We start from the raw sequence: 24,702 nt of genomic DNA on the forward strand, positions 1-24,702 counted from the left end.
GTTCTTAAATGTATGTTTGGAATCTCGTAGGCCATATTGAAGAAGTTTAGACAAAGTTTTAAATTGACCAAGTCTTGATGATTCTGAAACGTAGGAATGTATATGTTCAAGGTAGGTAACGCCCGTATTCCGTCCTGGTGTGAGGTACGGGTGTGGGGTGTTACAAAGAATCTCCAATCTCCTCATTTCAAAAATTATGTTGTATTTTATGTAAAATGAAAGGTCGTGAGCAATGACGATCGCAATGGAACAAATATTTATGTATTTTTATATTTTTTTTGAATTTTTTAGATAGGACCAAATTGAGATAATTGTAATTTATAGGATTAATTTTTTAAAATTATGACTAAATTGACACAATAGTTAAAAGTTGAGGGCTAAATTTATTATTTTGCCAATTTTTGAACTAACATCACACTTTTCCGTCAAACACTTAACAATACTTAAATAAGAAAAGAGTAAGCTACACCAATTGTCCCTAAATTTTATTTAAAATTACATTTCTGTCTCTCAACTTTCAAAAGTTACATAATCGTCACTAATGTTATCAAGTTGTTACATTTTTGTAATTCAATAGTTAACTTTGTTAAAAAAGTAACGTTGCACCTTAATTCAAAGGGTTAATAGTTAATTTTATCCCTTAGCTATAGTTAAAAAAAATCATTTTGATGTTTTTAAAATTTTTTTATAATAATTGTAAAAACATTTTAAAATATATATTATAAAATATTAGACTAAAAATTAATAGAAAATCTATAAAAATAATAAACAAAACTCATAATTTTTTTAGAAAAACATTTAAATATGTGTAAATCTAAAAATTTCTTAGAATTCAAACCAACAAAAATTTAAACTAACATCTCTTTTAGTTTTTTTATTGATTATCCATTTGTTTTATACGGTTAATGAAAGCATTCAATCACATCAATAACTTCATGTTGTTTTAGCTAGAAATTATTTTAAAAATTTTATCTTGTTTATTTTTTTTCTCAAAGCCCTAAAAGCTCTAACAAAATACATCTCAATGCAAAATTCGAATTCCATTATCAAATCGATTGTTGTTGCTCGAGTTTACAAGAAACAAAATCTAAGCTTGCAACATTGCTTTCATTTTTGAGAATAGTGAAAACTTCTACCATTAACAATTTATCTGAAAGATTTTCTTGGTAGTTATGAAAAAAAAAGGGAAAGAGATTAAGAACGAAGAGGGCAAGAGAGAAAAGCAAAATATTCTATTATATCATCCGAGTTCTTTGGTAAATTTTTTTTAATTTGAGAATCTTTTCTTTTAATTTATAATACAAATACCTTTCTTCTTTTCTAAACTCATCATTTCTTTTTTGTAACTCTAGTTACTAGATTGATTGAGTTTTAGAGTAACATTTTGTTATGGAATTTTAAACTTTTAAAATTTATGATACAAAGTGCTCTTCTACTGCTCCAAACTTACCATTTCTTCTCTCAAATTTCAAGTCATGATTTTAATTTTGACTATAAATAAAACACATATATATTATTTTTAATGATCTAAGATGAGCAAAGCTGATGCATATCTGCATGAAAAAGGAGAAAAAAAGAGCAAAGAAAGATGAAAATGAAGAGAACATAAAACAACAAAGTAAATGAAAAAAACGAGTAGGATCAAAGTGAATGGATATTTAATTTTTTTACAATTGATTTTTGCATATGTTTTTTTTAAAAAGATTTTTAAACTTTTTTAACAATTATTGTTAAGAAAATTTTAAAATATCAAAATAATTTTTTAACTATAGCTTAAGGACCAAATTAGCTATTAGCCCTTTGAATTAAGATGCAATGTTACTTTTCTTTAATGAAAGTTAATAGTGGAGTAACAAAAATGTAACCATTTGATAATTTTAGTGACATTATCTAAATTTTTAAAATTAAATAATTAAAATATAACTTTAAACAAAGTTTACGGATAGTCGATAGTTTACCTAATAACAAATTCGTTAATTTGATAAACAGTTTAAATTTTGTAAAAAATAAGTGATAAAAAACTTAGGTTGTGTTTAGCATTACTTCTAAAAAGTAATTCTGAGACAACTTTTTGAGCAAAAATATTCATAAACAAATTGTTTCTTCAAAGTAAAAATGTTTTTTACAAGTAAAAAATTAGTTAAAAAAACACTTTTTTGCAAAACTAAAAATCTTAATTTCCCTCTAAAAAATATTATTTTCTCAAAAATACTTTCTAAAGGTCATGCTAAATTAAACCTTATCATACTCGAGCCACGTACTAAAACGGAAAACCTACTGCCACAAAGTGAAATACATAATTATGATTGAAAACGATGGGCTTAGAAAGTGCATCAACAGTTCTTTCGGTTTTGTCCAATTAAGCGTCATGGCTGACGAAAGCTCTCTATCAAGGCATATATTATCCTTTTTCTTATTTTTCCAATTTAACTAAGTAGAGATGTTTATAAATTTAATAATTACAATATTAAATTTAAGTTAAATACTTAAATCAGTGGATGAAAAATTAGTGATCCAATTTATAAATAAATAAATTGATTTAAGTTAAGTTAAAATATAATAATTGTAATAAATTATATAAAATATGTATGAATTAAGATATAACATAAAAGCAACATTAACAATTAATTAAAAATATAAATTGATACAAAAATTAACGACTTTTTACTTAAATAATAAAAAAATAATTAACTACTAAAATGGTATTCTCATAACATTATTTACCAAAATGAGATGAAATTAACAGTATTAAGGGGTGAAGGGATAACGAGTGACAACACGATCCTTTTTTCCCCACCAGAAGCCACCCACTATTAGGCGATTGTTAGGCTATAATTAGATTTAAAAAACATATTTAAATGGTTAAGGGATACGGGGTGGTGGCACTGGTATTTTTGCAAATATACTGGTGAAAATCAGGTTAAAATACGGGTTGACAGCATATGTTAGGCAGCACATAAGCAGAGAGCATATGTCAAACGGCACCTAGGTGGAGGGCATGCGTCAAGCGACACCCAAGCCTAGAGTGGAAGGACGCTGTTAGGCGACACCGGACCCTATTTAAACAATGTTTTCTTGAATGGTTTAGTAGATAAGAAGGAAAAAGGAAAAAAATTGTAGAAAAAGAGAAAACAAAGAATAATTCGTAAGGTTAGTACAATATTAATTGTATTTTTTTTACATTATATTTATTTTTCAAATAATTTATTGAGAAATTTAATTACTTTTACAGATTTAGTATTGAAGATGGATAATAAATTCTTCGTATGCATTTCTTTCGATGGAGTAGTTCTAACAATTATAGTTGGATGTATATTTGAATGTTGCTAACAAAAAACAATGAGATTTAATAGAAATGTGTCGGTTGATGATATAAAAGAAAGAACCAATGCGAAAATTGTTAGATGTTATGGGAGGAGGATGTCGAAACTATTCTACTAGTTTTTAGTTTTGACAAATCCTATCAAATTCACCGAGATGAAACTTGTAGATGATGAAGACGTGGAGACAATGGTCGCTTTATTGCCGAAATCAGAGTGACCATACTAAATTGATTTAGTTGTTTGCTAAGTTAGCTTATGTGGAGCCAGTTGAAGATTTCACTCTATTAAATGAATAACATGGAGTTCAATATTTGTGTACAGAGGTTCCGAGAGCGTCTATTGATAGGCGATTGACTATACACAAGTTCGACATCAATCCTAATGATTCAACTACGTTTGAGAACCTTAACTCGAGTCCCCATTTACAAATATATCTGGTGGTGATTGAGACCGATGCGGTTGGCAATGATAGATATGATAATAATGGTCCTTCTAATCACAAAGTTGAAGATTATAGTGGCGCTAATCTAGACAAGGTCCTAGATGATATTGACGACGAATGCGCAAATGACGGTGGAAATGTTAATGTGTCTTCAGTCGAAAACCTGAGTCGAGGCATTTTCATACATAATAATCTTGAGGCCCGCATGTCGGTCGTAGATCCCAATACAACACATGTATCCAAGTTCCTAGAGTACCTCAATATACTACCTGCTCACAGATTAGTTGCATATCCCGAACATGAGGAGTTGTTCATAGGCCAAAAATTGGCGACCAAGGAAGATTGAGTATCTGCCATTAAGTGGTATAGCATATATGTGCCAATTGACTACAAAGTCATTATGTCTAAACTAACATTTTATATTGAGGAGTGTTGGAGGTTGATAGAAGGGTGCAATTAGCAGGTACGAGTAGCATTTATCTAGAGGTCACAAATGTGGGAGATTCAAAAATTAGTTGGGCCTCAAACATGCACTTCTACATGTATAATGCAAGATTACTGCAAACTTGATGATAAAGCTATCTACATGTATAATGCAAGATTATTGCAAACTTGATGCTAAACTATCTGCAACTGCATCATGTCAGTGGTGAAGGACATGCCAACCATTCTTGTTTCGGTACTGATTGTCAAAATGCAAGAATGATTCCAGTACCAAATGTGATACCAAAAAGCATAGATAGCTAAATAGATGATCAATGAGAAGTTGTTTGGAGATTGGGATGTGTCGTACAATGAACTACATGGGTGGATAGCCGCTATGCTAGAGTACATGCTAGGGGCTATGAGTTACAGACATGACCTTATTATAGCCTGGGCAACCAACTATAATCGAGAAGAAGAATTTTCCAACGAATGTTCTAGACATTTGATCCATACTTGCCTGCGGGTCTTTCCTTACTACAATCCGCTTGTGCAGGTTGATGGAACTTGGCTATACGAACAGTAGACACAGATCCTACTTATTACGGTTGTACAAGATAGGAATCGAAACTTGATCATGATAGTGTTTGCCATTATGGAGTCTGAGAACACAAAATCATGGGAATTCTTTCTGACAAACTTACGGATGTATATTGTTAGAGACGACCATATTTGCATCATATCCTATAGATCAAAGGAACTAATTCCCAAGATTAGGCATTCTGGTGTTCCATAAAGATCTGTTTACTGTATCCGACACATCACCTCTAACTTCCATCAAGACTACAAGAATGCAGACTGTTGGGAACAAATAGTGAGCATAGGTAAATTTTGATTTCAACATAGTTTTTAAATGTTCTTAATACTTTCAAAAATTAATTCGAAAAGGTAACGTGTCTTTTCAAAATAAATATGCAACGCACTAGATAGAACAACATCGTTTCAGGCAAAGCCTATCTAGGTTTGAGGGTGATATGCACAGTGAAATGATACTCCTTTTTGAGAATGGTTGGGTACTATAGAGCCGTGGCAATGGGCTCAAATTTTCAATGACGGGTCTCGATATGGTCATATGACCACCAACCTGGCAAAGGTGGTTCACTCCATCTTGAAGTGAACACGACATCTATCAATTTCATCTATTTTCTCAGTTATGTTCTACAGGCTGACAACTGTAATATCAAGAATGGGGTTGACACAAGTGAACCAGATGGAGGCGGGACATGCGTTTATCAATGAGGCCAAGAAGGCAATGGATGTGAACCATCAGAGAGTAGGGTCGATGAATGTATAAATATATTCTTTACGGTTAGAAACTTTTTGAGTTATGGAGTCCATAAACCATTGACTCAGTATGCCACCTAAGTCCTACGCAGTTGATCTTTAGAATAGACAGTGTGATGCGGGAAGTTACAGACACTTTGTTACCCTTATACGCACGTCATTGCAGCTTGTGCTCGCACCTTGATCAATGCTGAACAATATATCGATGATGTGTACACTCTGAAATGCACATTGCATATTTGGGGAAATGAGTTCCCTGTCTTGCGTGATTTGTCAACATAGGAAGTTCTTCCGTTGACTTTTGAGCTTGTTCTAGACAAAGGGTTACATTATTTTGAGCTAGGATTTATGTTTAAAAATTTACCCATCAATGATATGCATGTATTTTGATGTTTAATGATAGAGTATGAAGCTGGAAATTGTGTTAAACAACTTTTGCTAAGCGGTTTTACGTGAAAACGAGTAAAATGACATAATCGGTAAAAATACCTAATGTTCATATGTACATGTTAGAGTGAGAATTTGAAGTTGCTATAGAAGGGAAAAATGATTAGCATGTCATAAAACATAAGAAAATAGGAAGAAAATTAATTTCCGATACCTTGGGAAAAAAGTGCAAATATGCAAAAGTTTAGGGGTCAAAATGAAAATTTATAAAAATATGATTTTTAGACCCATATGAATAGTGTGACTAATTATTAGGCTAAATGTGATATTATAGATCAAGGAAATTGAGATTTGGGCTTAAACCGGGAAAATACAAGGTTATGGACTAGAATGGTAAATTGCCATTTCTGGATCCGAGGTAAGTTTGCGTGATTTAATAAGCCTATTATTCATGTTATTATTGATATACATGAAATATAGTTTGTTATAATTGTATTGAATTTGATGTTAATAGAAATTTGATGGAATATGATATTTAAAAGAAATGGGTGATTACCGAGAATATGAGATCTTGCATATGATTATCCTGTTTGCATGAGTGGTTGTGCTAAGAGATAGCACAAGTATGTACTCGAAACTCATGAGTACATGTTTGACATGTGAAATGCAATGGACTTGTAAAGAGTGCACAACTGAAATAAGTTTTAGTATTGTTCAATTAATGGACACAAACGATGATTTGTGGTTGATGAATTGAGATTAAATGAGGAAATCTCGGTTGAACCTTCGGAATGGAAAAACGTGGTGCTAAGTGGATATACCACGGTTATACGTGTAACGTGGTGCTAAGTGGATATACCACGATTACACATATTGATACATGTAACGTGGTGCTAAGTGGATATGCCACGATTATACATGTTAATTTGAAAAGTGGCGCTAAGTGCATATGCCACAATTACATGTTAGCCCAATAGTGTGGAGCTATGTGATAAAATCACCGGATATTGTTACTTTCTGAAATGTTCACGAGGAGAAACAAGTTTGCTAAATGAAATTTAATGTGAAAAAAAATATGGGATAATACCGGAATATGAATATATGAGTTTTGAATTATGATTTAGATATGTGATTGAAATTTTTGATAAGATGAATATGGATAAGTATTATCTTGAAAGTTGATAATAAGAAATTTTAGTGAAGGAATGAAATTTGGGATAAACAGTCTAAAACAGCAGCAGGGGAGTGACTTTGAAAAATCACCAAAACTAGTATAAGTTTAACTAGAAGTGGAATGAGATATGGAATTAAATATTATTGAATCTATTTTCATATAAAAGAAACATAGCAAACAAAGGAATTCTGTATTTTGAGATATTTATATTTTTGTAAGACTGGTTCAGACTGACTTCGTGATCCCCTGTTCTGAATTGTAAAACTCATTAAAAATTGTACAAAAATAGTTAAGGAACATAATTTATATGGTTGGATTCCTTATTGGATTTATTTTTAGAAGAAAGAAATGAGAAACTCATTTGAATTTGGGAGAAAAATATAATTAAATTTTAGTGAAGAATGGTCGAAGCTGTCAAATAGCAAAATAGGGGAGACTTTAAATAATAAACTGTATTTATTGGCTGGACCAAAAATTATGAAAATTTAATGGTGGAAATATATATGAGTCTAATTTTTTGGAAAATTTACGGATCTTAATTTTGAGTTCCTTAGCTCCAGATATAAATGATTTAGTTACTGTGACTTAAGAAAACAGCTTAACCAGAACATGTGTAAATGTACAATTGAGATAGTTTTACTATGGAAAGCATGTTAGTAAATTGCTTATTATTTTCATGCGAGCTTACTAAGCATAAAGCTTACCCCCTCCTTTCTATTTCTTTTAGTGTTGTCAGGCTAACTCGGGGTTGGAGATCGTCGGAGGCAGCATCACACTATCAAGCTAATACCTTGACAATATAAACACATATGCTAGAATTATCAAGTGGGTGGCATGTATAGGGACCTAGTTTTATAAGATGTGTTATTATAATTTGGCCAAATATATTGGTCTTTAGTGGCCAAATATATGCTTGTTTGCCATGCATGGTTGGTAATATGTTATGTGTTGTTGTAAGAATGCCATGCTTGTGTCTTGATTGTGAATATATAATTACTCAAACATGCCATGTCAATTGCTATGAAAATGTATAAGTGTATATAGGTAATTAAGGGTGACAATTGGCTTGGAAAATAACCTTGAAATGGACCACACGACCCAATCCACACGGGCGTGTGACTCTCCGAAGCAAGAAAATTAGTTAAGTTGCCTAAAGATTTTCAAAGTTCTTGGTTTAGTCCCGAACCACCCCAATGTATGTTATAGGTTTCGAAGACCTATATAAGGGACGATATGCATGTGTTCAAGATGTTTTAATTTTTGTTGAAAATTTTGTAGCTCGGTTTTGCATGTTGTGAATGTTTAAGTTCAGTAACGCCCTGAACCCTGTCCTGACGTTGGATACGGGTAAGGGGTGTTACACCCGGGACATCGTTCATAGCACCCATTAACGAACCTTGGAGTGTGTTAAACATACTCAAAAAATCATATATCCCAAAGGTTTTCCCAAGAGGGGTGGAGTATTAGGGTAGTAATAAGCTGAAGATTTCAAACATCTTCGATGATCTCAGCTCCGAATGATCAGAATTGAAACCGAGAATCTCCGACTGATATGCATGGCCTGACGAGCCCGAAAAATAATTATCTACCCTCAAGTTCGGATGGTAAGAACTACCCCCAAATTGTATATAAGACTACTTGGGTTCGGGCTTCAGCCATGGTTCAGGTGCAAGAGGTAAATGTGTTAGGCGGTGGGAGAGGTGCCCTCGTCGTTGCATGTGTGGAGGGACTAGCACCGATTGCCCACCAAATAAATACAGTTTTCCATCCTCAACGTAATAGCACTGGTAGTTCTCCGAGGACCACAAATCAAAAGAAAAATCCATCTGAGGTCTCCACTCAATCTAGTCATTCTACAATACAAGATATTCTTCATGCTTTAATCCCCAAATCTTTGTTTGTTTCCCCCTTTTTATTAATTCCATGGACATCCCCCAAAACTCTGTGGAACATCCGAAATATCTTGTATTCACCCGAACTATTGCAATAATCGATCCCTGTTGTACCACTCGACTATTGAGAAATTCAACAAAGGGTGTGTTAATGCACCAAATGTGAGTGGATATGAGTAGACGAATAATAATAGATGCAATGTCTAGGATGGAATATGCCACCCAGATGAACTGTATAATTAATAACATGGTTATAGTAACACGAGTCAAATAACATAAATAAAATAATTACATGTCATGAATATTAGAAAAAATTACCCCCTCCCCGGTATGTGTCTCAATCATCTATCAGTAAATCAAAAGTGTATATGACCTCCCGATACCCAGAGAAGTACTCCATCTACGAAAATATTAATTGGTTAGAGCAAATTTTCATAAAAAAAACAAAATTCTTGATGTATGCTTACTTTTTATCTCCTATTCACAAGTGGGAAGACATGTGTTTGGTTACTAATTGATGCCAAAAAGGGCATCCTGTATAGCGCCCAGGATTGCAACAATATCAGGCACCCGCCTATGTTCACAGAATGGTTCTTTGTCGCCCGACAAAGCTCATGATACAATGTTGCTACTACTGTTGAGCCTCAACTGTACAAACAGATAGTTGTCAAATCAGATAAGAAGGGTAAGTACATCAAAGGGACCTTGTTGTTATTTGCATCTAGTAGGAGTACACCCCTTATCAGATGAATTACATATGCTCGAGCGGCGCACATAACCTTTCCCTCAATGGCAGTACTTGATAAAGTTTTAGGATTTCCCTACAACCATGAAAATCTCAAACTTGAAAATTTATCTCCACCATCACCTTGTGAGCATCCTAGTAAGTGATAACAAAACGCAACTGGTTCGGACACTGTACTTGCACTTGTGACTACACTACCGTCGATTAGGAGCCTGATTTGCAATGCAACATCCTCCAGAGTAGTGCTGCACTCCCCACATGACAAATGAAATGTGTTTGTGTCTGGGTGCCACTGTTCAACCAAAGCGGATATCAAGTCGCACCTCAAATCGAACATGCGGATCAATGTCATTGATCCGAATCTAGATGCCTCCAATTATGGCATAAGACGTTCATTCGCCCGATAGCCCTGACCGTTGACACGGGTCCTCAATACGCAGTACGAACCCTAACAAAATTAAATTACCGCATTAGTTAATATATCCCAATTAAATAAAAAATAAAGTGGAACTTTATAATGGGACCCGTGATTAACAACTAAGAATTTTATTACTAGCACATTAATCATATTTGATGTGTGATCATTTTCTATAATCAAAGAACCTATTTGGATATCTGCAGTTTCAAAAAATAATAATTTAATCATTGCCTGAATAAATAAACAATATACAAACAACGAAAATGAACTTTGTACCATTTGTTATTTTTTTGGAAGCATTAATAATATTCTTACTCATATAAATAAATCAATAACAACGTAATTTTGGATACACTAATGTAAGTTGGTCATTTATTTTTTAGAAACCATCTAATGTTTAATTCTAATGTAAGTCACTCAACCATCTCATTTTTTTTATCCTAATAATAAATTTTTTATTACCAAAAAATTATATGCTTCTATATATAGATGTACATAACAAATATTCAACGTATGTGAACTGTAAAAATTTATAAAGCCAATTGAGTTCAATTAATTAGTATTCAATGGATTTAATGTAATATGTATAAATTAATTCTATATAAAAAATTAAAATTATTCTAATAATTTCTCCACTTGAAGAAAAGAAAAGAATATGTTTTTCTCTTATAAAAAATCACATCTGGGATTTAATTTTCTTATAAAAAAAATTAAAAGTAGTATAATAATTCCTCTACTTGAAGACAATTAATTTATGGCATATTTGAACTTCCTTACTCATTTCGGTATTCATTATTGTAGCAAACAACCTATTTCGATAGTTAATTTGTAAGGTGCCACATTTTGGTATTTAATTATTTTGGTAAAAACAAATAAATAATAAAAATTACAAATCCAACTAATAAATAACACAACACTACACAAATAATAAAAATTACAAAACAAATAATACCCACAAAAAAATACAAATGAAACCGAATTAAATTACTTCCAAAACCACAAAACCAACCAAATAATAACACCAACCCAAAACTTTAAACAAATAAAAAATAATTACAAAAGAAAATTTACCTTTAAAATAAAATTTGTTGTTGCCTCTCCTCCTTCCAAAACCATAAAATCAAACAAATAATAAGTAACCCAAAACCATAAACAAATAATAATTACAAGAAAAAAATATTACCTTCAAAACCAATTTGGCTACTGCCTTCTATCCTCCTTAAACCCACAAAATCAAACAATTAGTAATGAACCATAAACACTAAACAAATAATTAATAATTACTAAAAAATATTTACATTTTAAAACACTTTGATGTCTCCTCCCCTTTCAAAACCCGCAAACAGTCTTCTCTTCTCCCTAAACTGTTACTTTTTTTAAAAAAAAAAACCTTAAAACACACTTTTATTCTATTCTCCCTTCTTTCTTCCTAAACTATTACTTTCTTTTTTTATCAGCTAAAATAATTTCTTTCTCTTCTCTCTCTAAACCACTTTTTTTTTTAACAGCACCATGGTTGAGGGAAGGGGACCATGTTTTATAAGGTCCCTTTATTTCCCCCCGTGAAGCAAAAATCCAGGCTGTTAGAAGGACCCTAAACCACATGACTGATGGGTCATTTTCGCTGCAGGTGTCGCTTGATAGGTTGCCACCACCCATTCAATGTCGTCTGACCCCTATTCTCCAACCATTAAAAAATAATTTTCCAAAAACCTATATTTTATCCGTATTTAACCCGTATAAACATACCAGTGTCATTGTATACGATCTTTCTATTGTTAAAATATTAATTTTATTTTTTGTAACAGCCTAATGATTAGGCAACAAAAAAATGGGTGGTGCCGCCACCTTCTCATGCACCAACCCTTGGCATTGTTTACTTCATATCATTTTGGTAAATAATGACATGGGAATACCATTTTGATATTTAATTAATTTTTTTGTATTATTTGAGTAAAAAAGCCAAAATTAACATAAAAAAAATATGATATATGAATGTATAAAAAAATATATCACTAGACTATTATAAAAACTTCCATTACTCTTTTTCTCTAAGCTGTTGACATTTTTTCTTTTGTTTTGCTTAGCGATGGTGCCAACTTTCAGGTTGGCTACGGACCACTTTTTCTTCTGTTCCACCAATCTTTCCTTTATTTCTTATCCTCATTCACTTCATGTATTTTCTATCTTTTCAGTTTATAGATCTATTTTGTGGGTACTTTTGTTACCTTCTCAAGTTGTGATGGACAAATGACGATGCCTATTGTCACTGAAAATCCACCAACCACCACCAGTTTCTCTTTGAAAGTGGGTGACTTTTTGTTTACTTCTTAATTTGTTTTTGTTTTAAGAGTATTTCAGAATAATAAATTATTTCACGAGTCAGTTTAGACCCGTGTTGTGGTTTTAGATTTTTTTTGTTTGTTTTCCATTGCTTAATAATCTTCACTTTTAGAAGTTTTTGTCTGCTTTTGTAATATATTTTTTAGTATTGCTTATGCATGTAGTCTTATTTTTGCAACTGGTTTTAGGAATAGTTTTGTCATCGTCCTCTCTAGTTTGATAGGTATGCAGTTTTTTGTTTATTTTTGTTGTTTGCTTTGGACTATCCAAGGCCGATTTCTTTATCGTATTAAGTGCTTGCAATAACTTCTATAGAGACTAACGTCAATAATGGCAGTATAGAATGATCGTAAATAAAACACACAGATTTTACGTGGAAACCCTTTTGGAAAAAACCACAGGTAGAGGAGAAAAAAATTCACTAATTTCAAATTCAAATGATACAAGAGGAGTTTAGACTACATTTATTTATAGGTTGAAAAACCTTATTCTAATCAATGTCAAATGGATGAAGTGTAGTAAGGTTGGAAAACATTATTCTAATTAATGTAAAATAAAAGAAGTATAGTTCTATATGAATTTTACTTTTATTTTGTTTTACCACAGCATTTTATTTTAACTAGGAATCGAGTCACTCAACTCTGACAATCTCCACCTTGACACAAACAAGTTCTTCATCACAAACTCTCAATGAACAAGTTCTCCACCTCATCCATGAAACCCCCTTAAGGGGTGTTCTTCAACAATGAATGCCAACCATGCTCAAACTTGGTTATAGGAAGTGACTTATTCATCATATTTGTAGGATTTTCATGAGTACTAACTTTGCTCAGAACAATACCTCCACGAGCAATAATCTTGCACCAAATGATACTAAACACCAATGTACTTTGTTCTCTCTTGAAACATTTGATCTTTTATAAGGAAGATGGCACTCTGTCTATCATAAAAGAATGTACTGATCTTAATGTCTTTACTGAGTTCACCAAACAATCCCTTTAGCCAGCTAGCTTCTTTACAAGCATTAGTAATCGCCATGTGCTTTGCTTCAGTAGTAGACAAAGCAACTATAGTTTGCAAAGTGACTTCCCAACTGATTGCACAACCCTCAATAGTAAAGACATGCCTTGTGAGAGATCTTCTTTTGTCAAGGTCTCCAACAAAATTAGAATCAACATACCTAATGACTCCATCTTTAGTTCTTCCAAACTATAAGCAAGCATCAGTAGTACATCGTAAGTATATAAAAATCCATTGAACTACTTTCCAGTGTTCTTTACCAGGATTCGCCATGTATCTACTAAGTACACTAACTGCATATGACAAATCTAGACGTGAGCAAACCATAGCATACATGGGAGATCCCACTACACTAGAATATGGAACATGTGACATGTAGTCAATCACATCATCTGATTGTAGAGATAAAGACGATGAAAGTCCGAAGTGGGTTGCTAATGGAGTACTAACAGGCTTGACATTCTGCATATTGAACCTGCAAAGAACTTTCTTAATGTACCCTTTCTGACTTAGGTACAATTTATATGCTTTTCTATCTTTGAGAATCTTCATCCCAAGTAACTTCTGTGCTGCTCCTAAATCCTACATCTCAAATTCTTTACTAAGTTGGGCTCAAACTTTCTTATCGCTCCTTTATCTTTGGCTGCTATCAACATGTCATCAACATAGAAGAGTAGATACATAAAAGAAACATCACTATTTTTCTTAAAACAAACACAACTGTCAAAGATACTTCTTTTAAAATCACGAGTATTCATAAAAGAATCTAACCTCTTGTACCACTGCCTTAGTGATTGTTTCAAGCCATAAAGGGACTTTTTCAGCAAGCAAACATATTCTTTTTTTTTCTGATACTATAAAACCCGCTGGTTGTTGTATGTAAATATATTCCTCAAGTTCTCTATGCAAGAACGTTGTTTTTACATCTAACTGTTGATGCTCCAAATCATACATGACCACAATACCAAGCAAGGCTTGAATCGATATATGCTTCACAATTGGAGAAAACACACCTGTGAAGTCTACACCTAGAATCTAACTGTAATCTTTTGTAACCAACATTGCTTTATATCTGGGTCCTTAAAATTCTAGAGTTTATTCTCTCTTTTTGAACACTCATTTACAACGAACAACCTTTTTACCTTCAGAAAGCTTCACAAGATCTCATGTTTTGTTCTTATAAAGTTATTTCATCTTTTCTTGCATGGAAATTATCCATTTCTCTGAATCTTCACAACTAACTACCTCGAAATAAGTAGATGGCTCTTGATTTGCACCTATATCTTCAACCACATTTAAAGTATAAGCAACTAAATCGGCCTCGGCGTACCTTTTTGGAGGTTTAATTTCTCTTCTAGGTCTGTTATTGGCAATACAATATTGTGGTACTGACTATGGTGAAGAAGCAATTCTAGTATTAGTTTCTGTTTTAACCTGAGAAGTAAACTCTATTGTAGATCCTAGATTAATCTAAAACTCCACCTACTTTTGCTGGTCTTTATTGGAAGAGTTTTTAAGCAATAAGTTAGGTTTTCATAAAAAATAACATCTCTACTAATCACAACTTTTCTATTTTCAAGACACTATAACTTATACCCTTTAACACCAGCCTTATAACCAAGAAAAATACATTTAATTGATCTAGGTTTCAATTTCTCATTATCAACATGAGCATACGTAGGACACCCAAAAATCTTCAAATAAGAATAATCAACAGGATTACCAGATCATACTTCTTGTAGAGATTTTTTTCTCAATGGCAACGGATGGAGATCGATTAATCAGAAAACATGCAGTAAAGGCCACTTCAACCCAAAATGACTTCGGTAAACAAACATTCGACAACATACATCGAACATTTTCTATGATTTAGCATGAAGCATTATTTCCCATCAAAACAACACCTTCATACAATGTTTTATATGTTGCAAATCAATCCAGATTGGGACTATAGAAGGTGCAACCAGAATTGAGGATCCACTTCTCGCTCACGTTAGAGTTGTCGGTAGAAGCAACTAAAAGTTCACCATCGCTGTAGTCTTCTACAACATCAGCTTCACCGGATTGTTCTAATTGTTTTCCCTTTTGATTCACAACCTTCCTTTTGATCTTATTCTTCAACTTATAGCACTCAGATTTAATGTGTCATTTCTTCTTGGAAAAGTTACAGATTTTACCTCTATTTGAAGATCTCGGTCTACTCTTAAATTTACTATGAAGATTTTGTTCTTATGTCCTTTCACAATTATTATCAGTATTTTGTTATTGTCTCCCACGAATAATGAGATCCTTTCCCTGATAGTCGGATCAAACCACAAGATGTTTCATCTTATCATACGAGGTTAAGGAAGTATAGACTTCATCTACCGTGAGAGATTCACAACTATACAAAATCGTATCTCTAAAGGTTGAATAAGACGTGGGCAACAAACAAAGTAGAATTAACCCTAAATCTTCTTTATCATACTTAACCTCCATGACCTCTAGGTCTGAGAGAATTTCTTTAAACACAGTTAAGTGTCTGTGCATAGACACACATTCCTCTATTCGATGAGCATAAAGACGCTGCTTCATATGCAACTTGCTAGTTAGGGTTTTTGACATGCATAGTTGCTACAGCTTTGCACATAATACAGTAACGGTCTTCTCTTTCATCACCTTTTGTAGAATTTCATTTGACAAATGCTTATGTAATTGCGTTAAAGCCTTTCGATCTTTACACTTCTCCTCTTCTTCCGACAATGTCGAAGGCATCTTATCTATCCCTAGTAGGCATCCTCTAAATTCATTTGTGCAAGAACTGTCTGCATCTTTATCTGCCACAACACGAATCTGGTGTTACGATCCAATAGCAGAATATCATACTTCAATGTTGCCATTACCGTGGTCGAGACAAGCAACCCGAAAAGCTCTTGATACCAATTTGTAGAAATTAACGTCGATAATGATAATATAGAACGATTGAAAAGTAGTAAGAATAAGAAAAATAAAATACATAGATTTTACGTAAAAAAACCCTTTCGATACAAACTGCGGGTAGAAGAGAAGAAAAATCACAATTATCGAATTCGAATGATACAAAATGAGTTTAGTCTACATCTATTTATAGGTTGAAAAGCCTAATTCTAATTAAAGTCAAATAGATGAAATGTAGTAAGGTTGAAAAATCTTATTCTAATTAGTGTAAAATAAAATAAGTATAGTTCTCTATGGATTTTACTTTTATTTTATTTTACCACTGTATTTTATTTTAACAATGATTCGGGTCACTCAACTCTAACAACTTTAGATATGTTGTGTTTAAGTTGTGATAAAGCCAATTGTTAACGTATCATAATGATTTATTGATGCTGAGGTTGAAGCCTTTATTGTGTTGTTACAGCTTACCATTTACTGCTTACAATGGGTGTTTATTGTTATTTTCTCCTCGAATTTTATGATCTCATTCATGGAGTGTTAATGAATTTTCCTTTCAATATATATGGCTAATTATTAACATTAAAAAATGATTTAAATTTATAATATTTTGGTTCAGTTTTTTTCTTAATTGAATTACTATGAAAAATTGTATAAAATAGACAATGAGTGAGACACAACGTGAACCTTTTTTAAAAAAAAAATTTGAATCACACATAAAAATTATACTAAATATAACATGCATCGTAAAAAAAGTAATTATGACACAAAAATAACATAAATATAATAAAGATATATAAATATGTCAAAATATTCATAAAATGAATTATTAAAATATAAAACTATATATATTAATAACATTTTACGTTTAAATAAATAAATTAAATGAAATAATGTCTCACATTATTGTTGTCCAACTAAACGTCATGCCTGACGTAAGCTTTCTATCATGACATGTATTATTCTTTTTCTTGGTTTTCCAATTTGACCAAGCAGATATTTTTATTTTTTTATTCGGCAATATGTATATTTGGTTGTATATATTAATTCAAATATTTTATAATTATTTTAATTTTTGTATAAATTAAATTTGACAATTCATATTATAAATAAATTTAAATAATTTATAACTTTTTTTATATCTTTTAATTCTTGATAAAAATAATATCATAAATTATTTATTTAAATATGTAATGTTCATATTATAAATAAATTTAAATAATTTATAACTTTTTTTTATATCTTTTAATTCTTGATAAAAATAATATCATAAATTATTTATTTAAATATGTAATGTAAGTTTAGTTGAACATATACCGCGTTATAATTGTCTAACTAAACTTCATGCCTTACGTAAGCTTTCTATCAAAACATATGTTATTCTGTTTCTTGGTTTTCCAGTTTAACCAAACAGAGATTTTTATTTTATTTTTTACTTGTTTTACAAGTTTAATTGTATATATCGATTAAAATATTTTATAATTATTTTAATTTTTTGTATATGTTAAATTTGATAATTGATGTCATAAATAAATTTAAACAATTTATATTTTTTATATGTTTTATAATTTAATATTTTATTTGATAAAAATAATGTCATAAATTATTTATTTACATATGTAATGTAAGTTTAGTTAAACATATATCTATATCATAATTTGTTCTTTTATAATTAAGATTTACGTGAATTAAAACTATAAGTTTACGAATAATATTTGAACTTTGAGGATAGTTCTAAATATGATTTATATATTGTTTAATAATTTTTTATATGGAACAACTATGTTTAAATTATAGTTCAAGCAAGCAATGATTCTCTCTCTCTTGCTTGTATTTTGACTGCTTCATCAATCTTATAAGATAAACTATGCCTAAGTAAAAAAAAAAAGAGTGTTTTTTATTCAAAAAAATATAAAGTTAAAACTAAATACAAAAAATTATATATGAACAATAAAAAATCTTAAGATAATTCTCACATTGGTAATAACTTAAATTAGAACTATTTTTTTAAAAAAATATAATTTTTAAGCAACAATAAAATAACACCACATTATCAAATTTTAAAGACATACAATCAGTACTATACACTTATATATATATGGCATTTTCTCTAACTAAATTTAACTTTAATTAAATTACATAAAAATGATTAAAATTTTGGGGAAAAACAAATATGTTGGAACTATAGCTAGAAAAAAACCCTTAAGAAAAAAATTAAAAAACCTAAAATATATAATTAAAAGTTAAAAGAAGAAATAAAAGGAAAAATTGAAAGGGTGATGGAAATGATCACGAGGTGTGATTAAGTAGGTTCACTTTATGTAATTATTGAAGAGAATAGATATTTCTCACTGAGTCAGACTCTATAGACGTAGGGAAATCGAAATACGTAAATAACTCTTTATGTTTTGTATATTTATTGTTTTGCATTTAGTGTTGAAGGAGTGCCCACTACCTTAGGCATGACTTCATCTAAGCATTTTGGTTCTCAACAATTATTTAAGGTATTACAATTGGAATCAAAGCTTGTCACTTAAAGTAGCTAGTAGAGATCAAAACTATTGCTAGAATCAAGCTATAGAAGGTTCATCCACATCCAGACTCCCTGTGCTCGAAACAAGCAATTATGTCTACTAAAAAGCACACATGAAAGCCTATATAAAGTCAATTGATGAAAAAGCATGGCGTGATGTGACACCTCACACGTAACCCGATCGTCGGATATGGATGTATGACGTCACATTATGTTACCGGAGCAACTCAAATTATTTCAATCCATTATATCAAATAATTTGGTAATCAATTGCAAAAATTTTCATGAAAATCACTATTTATTATAATGTCACTTTAATTTTACTTAACTTTACAATCTTTTTAAATTAGTATGATAAAAAACTTTTCAACCTTTTCAATTTAAATCCATATAACACTTCATTAATTCATCACATAACAACTACTTAATGTCTCATCAATTTGATTTAAACATCTCTTACATATTGACAATTCCACCTCATATATTAACTTATTAGTATTATAACTCCTCTATTATTTTCCTTCTCTTCATTTTCATTCCACATCCTATATGTATGTGTATATATAAGAATCTTTGGCTTTTAGTATAGTATGCCTATATGTAACATTAATTATTCTTTCACTAATTACACATATACTCACTAATTATACTTATACTCTTAACAAGTTGTCTACTTGTGTAATAGTCACTAAATTATTTATATCTTGGCCTACAGAATTCAAAACTAAGATCTGCTTTTTGTTTCTAAAACTAGACTCCATGAAAGTTTTACCATAAAAATTATAGAATTTCCACACAAGCCAATTAATACAGTAACACTCCAAAATATATAAGTTTAGATGAAATAAATTACCAAGAGGTGAATTGGTCTAATGGTTAAGTAGTTAACACTCCCTAGAGGTCTTAGGTTCTGTCCATTCCTCTCTTATTTTCTTTTAATTTTTTTTGTGATCTGTTGACTTTGTATATCATTCTGCTATAAATAAACAATTTTATCATAGAACCATTGTGATCTTGAAATTATATAATAATAGAAACAACAATCTTAGTTCCCATCTCTATATCTGGTTTACTTGTAAGTTTCATGGGTACGCCTTATATACTGATTTTGGGTAACCCTCTCAACAATTAAGAGATCCATTCGAGGAACATGGGGGCTAGTTGAAGTAATGAGCTTCCAAGTTCAGTACTTTTCCCCGCTTGCCTAGGTTTGAATCTCCACATCCTAACCACCATTTCTTTATTTTTTCTTTCCCCAAATTCGGCCCAAAAGAAGGGTTAATTGCCAAACCGCCCCCAGGGTTTCAAACCCTAGCTATTTAATCACTTTTCTCCTAATTGAACAAGATTTTCTTTCTTTTTCAAATCCTAATAGAAATTTCTCTCCGTCTTCTTTTTCTTTTCTTTTCCCTCATTCATGAACAATATTTTCTTTCAATCTTTTGGCTGTTGAGAAGTCACCAAAATCTTAAGTCCTCAATTGTAAAATTAACCATTCTCTCTTCATTGCCATTGTTTCTCAACAAACGGCTTCCAGACGTAAGTTCCTTTGTATTTAATTGTTGTTATTTTTGTTCGTGTTAGCATAGTACAGTTTCGATTTTATTTGTTTTAATTTGTTAATAGAGGACATCAATCCTTGATAGTTCCTTTTTCGGTTATTTATATTCATTATATTGAAATTGAGATGCTAATTTTGTAATCCGATGGTTAGAATTGAGACAAGGATCATGAAATTTATGGGTGTTTAAAGAATATAATCGAATATAGGCATGGCAAGGTGTTGGATTTTGAGTTATATTAAGCTAACACTAAAGCATGTTAGTTATATATTTATTTATGTGTGTTTAATTGTGTAGTGAAACTAATCGAATTAAGATAACTAGAATCAGATCTATGTTAGTTTAGAATAATTATATGTTCAATACAATGTGATACAAATACTAAATTGATAATATTTCTAACATTCATTTTACCTTTCCATTTATACAGATATTAATTGGATTGTAGCTAAGCATTAAATTGAAGTTTAGATTCATATTTCTAGTCGTTTCTATTTGGTAATTGAGAAAATAGTGGAGACTAAAGATTAGTTTAATCTAGATTTAATATAAGATTAATCTATTAGAATAATTACTATGCGGGCTTTACAATAGTGAATGAATGTTTTTAGATTAAAGTTATAAAGTAAGTAATTAATTAATTAATTCTAGTGAGAGTATAAAGTGATATGAGTGATTTGATTTTGGTATGAAAAAATTCGACGTAAATTTTTCGTTTGATTGATCAAATTTTTTTTTCAAATTTTGTCTAAATCTTGATACCAATCGTTGATCGTGAGAATTTACCATTGAAGGACCGATCCTGGTGAATCGAATCAAAGTTGACCGCGGGAAGCATTGATCGGACTCATGGTGAAAGGTGTGTGTTCCTTACCAAGTGACTAAGAGCAAACTGTGTGTATTTTAGGGCCACACGGTCTCCCACATGACACACCTATATATTTTAGGGACTTCATGAACCACACAGACTCAAGCCTATCATACGGCTTGGCCACACGACCGTGTGACCCCTGTAACACCCCAAAATTGGGCTAAGAAGTTTTGAGGGTATTTTAGGAATTTTAGCTTATATGTGCTCGAAATTTCGTAAGGATGGTAATCAATAATATTTTTGACAATGGCTATTAGGAAATTAAGTCAAATTCTAAAAATGAGTTTTAAATACCTTTAATTTTGAAAATAGGACTAATTTGTAAAAGAGTCAAAACTGAAAGTTTTTATGAATTAATTAGACCAGAATTTTAAATTCAATTTAAAACCCACCATTCTCAACTTATTTTTTACGATAACTTTCTCCTTCTCTATAGTGTTGTCGTCCCTTGCTCTCCCAATTGATTTTTTTTTCGAACTACATTACTTTGATTTCCATAATTCCTAAAGCCTTAAACCTTCATAAATCTTCAAGAAAAATTCTTAAAACCTCATTAATTTCATCTTCTTCTTCAAGAGTGGGTTTTATTGGATTTGTGTCAAAGCTCATTTTTCTTGCGTTCAAGGTAATCATTTATCTTTCTAATACTTTTAATGATATCTAGTCTCTTAGATTGAATTTTTAGCCCTTAAAACACATGTTTTAAATAAAAGTTGAAAATTTGGTTGTTAATGGTGAATTTCGGGATTGTGGATTAAAATGTCGTTTCAAAGTGTTTTTCAACTTTTTTTAACATGATTAGAAGGTTTATAAAGCTACACTGAAGTTTCATTAAGAATTTCTTGAGTTTTAATGAGTTTTCGTCACAATGGCCAAAACTTGTCGAAGAATTTGATACTTTAAAACATGTAGTTTTGTGTAGTTAAAAGGTTGGGAATTAGTTGTAGATGATTGTGTAGATGAAAATTTTTTTTTTCTTACGAAAAAAATTAAGTATAGGCCGAGATGTTCGAATTTAAAGTTTCTATGTTGAATGTTTCGGTTAAAAAGTGAACGTAGCTTAGGCTATTGTTTTTTATTGTTTTAGATGAGTTGATGACTGATTGTTGATTGTATGTTTGTGTGGTTTGTCTTGTTGAAGTGTCGGAGTCAATAGAACCTTCAACGAGTAGAGACAAAGGCAAAGAAAAGTGTGTCTGAGGTTTTAGCTTTCCAACGAAAGCATATTTTGGTGAGTGTTTTAGAATAGCTGCTCGTAGAGGATTCATTGTGTAATTGGAAATTTAGGGGTAGCCTAAACCCCTACTCTAAATTCCTAGTGTAAGAGTTCTCACACTTATGACTAAATGTGATATATGTGTGCTTGCGCAATTGTGAAAATATGAACATAAATGAGATGCTGCGACATGTTCCAAAAACTTATGATAACTGTTGTGAAAGAGAATATGAGGGTATGTTATTCATGCCATGTGACAGTAAATATGTGAGTATGTTTTCATACCATGTGACAGTGATTATAATGTGCTAACGATATGAATATGTAGTAAACATGTGCGAAAAAATCGATAAGTAAATATGTGATAATAATGTGGATATTTTGGCCTTGTAATCCTTTGAGATCATTGGATTTAGTTGGCATGCCATAGGATTGTGAGTACTCACCTTTGTGATGTGATTTTGGGACATTGAGGCCTAGGGGCAGTTTCCAAAGAGATAAGAGAATGTGAGTTAAGGTCCATTCACCATGATATGTGTGTTTGGTGTGTTAGAAAGTGTTAGTTATATGCTTCACTTATGGGACATGATTGACTCTATGAGTCATTTTGGTGTGTTGGAGATCTGTGTATCCAATATGTGGTGATGTCCACATTATGTTTCATATCCTCAAGAGCCAAACTATCTTATAATATGATTGAATGTGATATAATATATGCTTAAATATTAATATGACTAATGTGTAAATATTCATGAAAAATGATTAAATGTGTAAAATATGACATAAGAGTAGAAGATGTTATGATTATGTTGCATGTCTACTTTGTTAATGCATAATGACTTGTTTACGTAGTGGTTATTCTGAGCATTCACTAAGCTTGTTAAGCTCACCCACTCCTTTTTAACCATTGCAGATGCATAGTGACGATGTGAGTGGTGGGGTCTCGAGGGGTGACCCAAGTCAAACTTTTAGTTGCTATTAGTAGGTGTTATTTGCTTATTTTTGTTTTGGGGAATAAAAGGCAATGCGGTAGATTTTATGTCAGTTTTGCTATGATCTTTAGTTGATTGCATGCCTATTAAGTTTGATGATTTGTGGACTTAAAATATGCTGTTTGGGAATACTATTTGGGACATATTGGTGTTTATTTTATGAGGTAATTGATTCATGATGAATTATTTTGGTATGATTTATGTGATGATATATGCTGTGTTTTTAGGGTTCGGAATAGAGGTATCAATATTCGGGTTTTAAAAATGATACATTTGAAATTTTTTAAGTGTAGGAAGTCAGTTTTGCTAGTTGATATAAATATTTTATCACGAGTATCAATATTCGGGGTGAAATTATCTATATCTGTTCAGTAGTATCGATATTTTTTGATAGTTGGGTTTTTAAAATGAGAAACAGTAAGTTTGGTATCGATTTTCCAAGCAGTATATATACCCCTTGAGAGAATTATTGATACCTCCTTTTCAGTATCGATACCTATGTAACAGTTTTGGGAAATTTTGTAAGTGGTCATAATGCAAGTTTAGTACTTATTTTATATTTATTTAATGAATGCTTCACATGTTTTATCGTAAAAAGTAAATGTATGACTTACAATTCAGGTGAATGTTATGTTAATAAAAAAAAGAAGAAGATACATGTGTAATGACGTGACGATTTGAGATGAACATGATGCAAGACAGTGGTGTAGCGTCCTAGTATTCGGGCTCATGATCAAGTCGGGTATAGGGTGTTACAACCCCTATTTTATAGTTTTACCCAAAATTTTTGTAAACTATTCAATTTAGTCCCTGCATGATCCTTGAATTGTTTTTAGTATTTTATCTCTTTTAATTAAGTCACTGTAACACCCCTAACCTGTATTCATCGCCAAAATAAGGTTACAGATCATAATCTGAGTTTATGATTCAAAACTATCAACAGTCTAAAACATTTAATTTACAACATCATTCATAGAAAAATCAATCAATGGCATACATATTGTCCCTTATACGAGCCATCGAGGCCGTAAAAACACATTAGAAATGAATTAGGACTAAATCAAAAACATATAGAACTTTTAGGAAAAAGATGAAAATTTT

The 24,702-nt window shown here is 31.3% G+C and overlaps 1 long non-coding RNA gene across 1 annotated transcript; it reads right to left on the reverse strand.

Annotated features, from left to right (window-relative positions):
* Positions 1-9,176: 9,176 nt before the first annotated feature.
* Positions 9,177-11,735, reverse strand: LOC121208470 (uncharacterized). Its single transcript, XR_005903521.1, has 4 exons — positions 11,447-11,735; positions 11,332-11,366; positions 11,220-11,251; positions 9,177-10,178 (listed from the first exon to the last, which is right to left on the reverse strand). It is a non-coding gene; the product is annotated as an uncharacterized lncRNA (long non-coding RNA).
* Positions 11,736-24,702: the final 12,967 nt, after the last annotated feature.

The sequence above is a fragment of the Gossypium hirsutum genome, chromosome A10 (assembly GCF_007990345.1).
Source record: "Gossypium hirsutum isolate 1008001.06 chromosome A10, Gossypium_hirsutum_v2.1, whole genome shotgun sequence".
In the NCBI taxonomy this organism is placed as follows: Eukaryota; Viridiplantae; Streptophyta; class Magnoliopsida; order Malvales; family Malvaceae; genus Gossypium; species Gossypium hirsutum.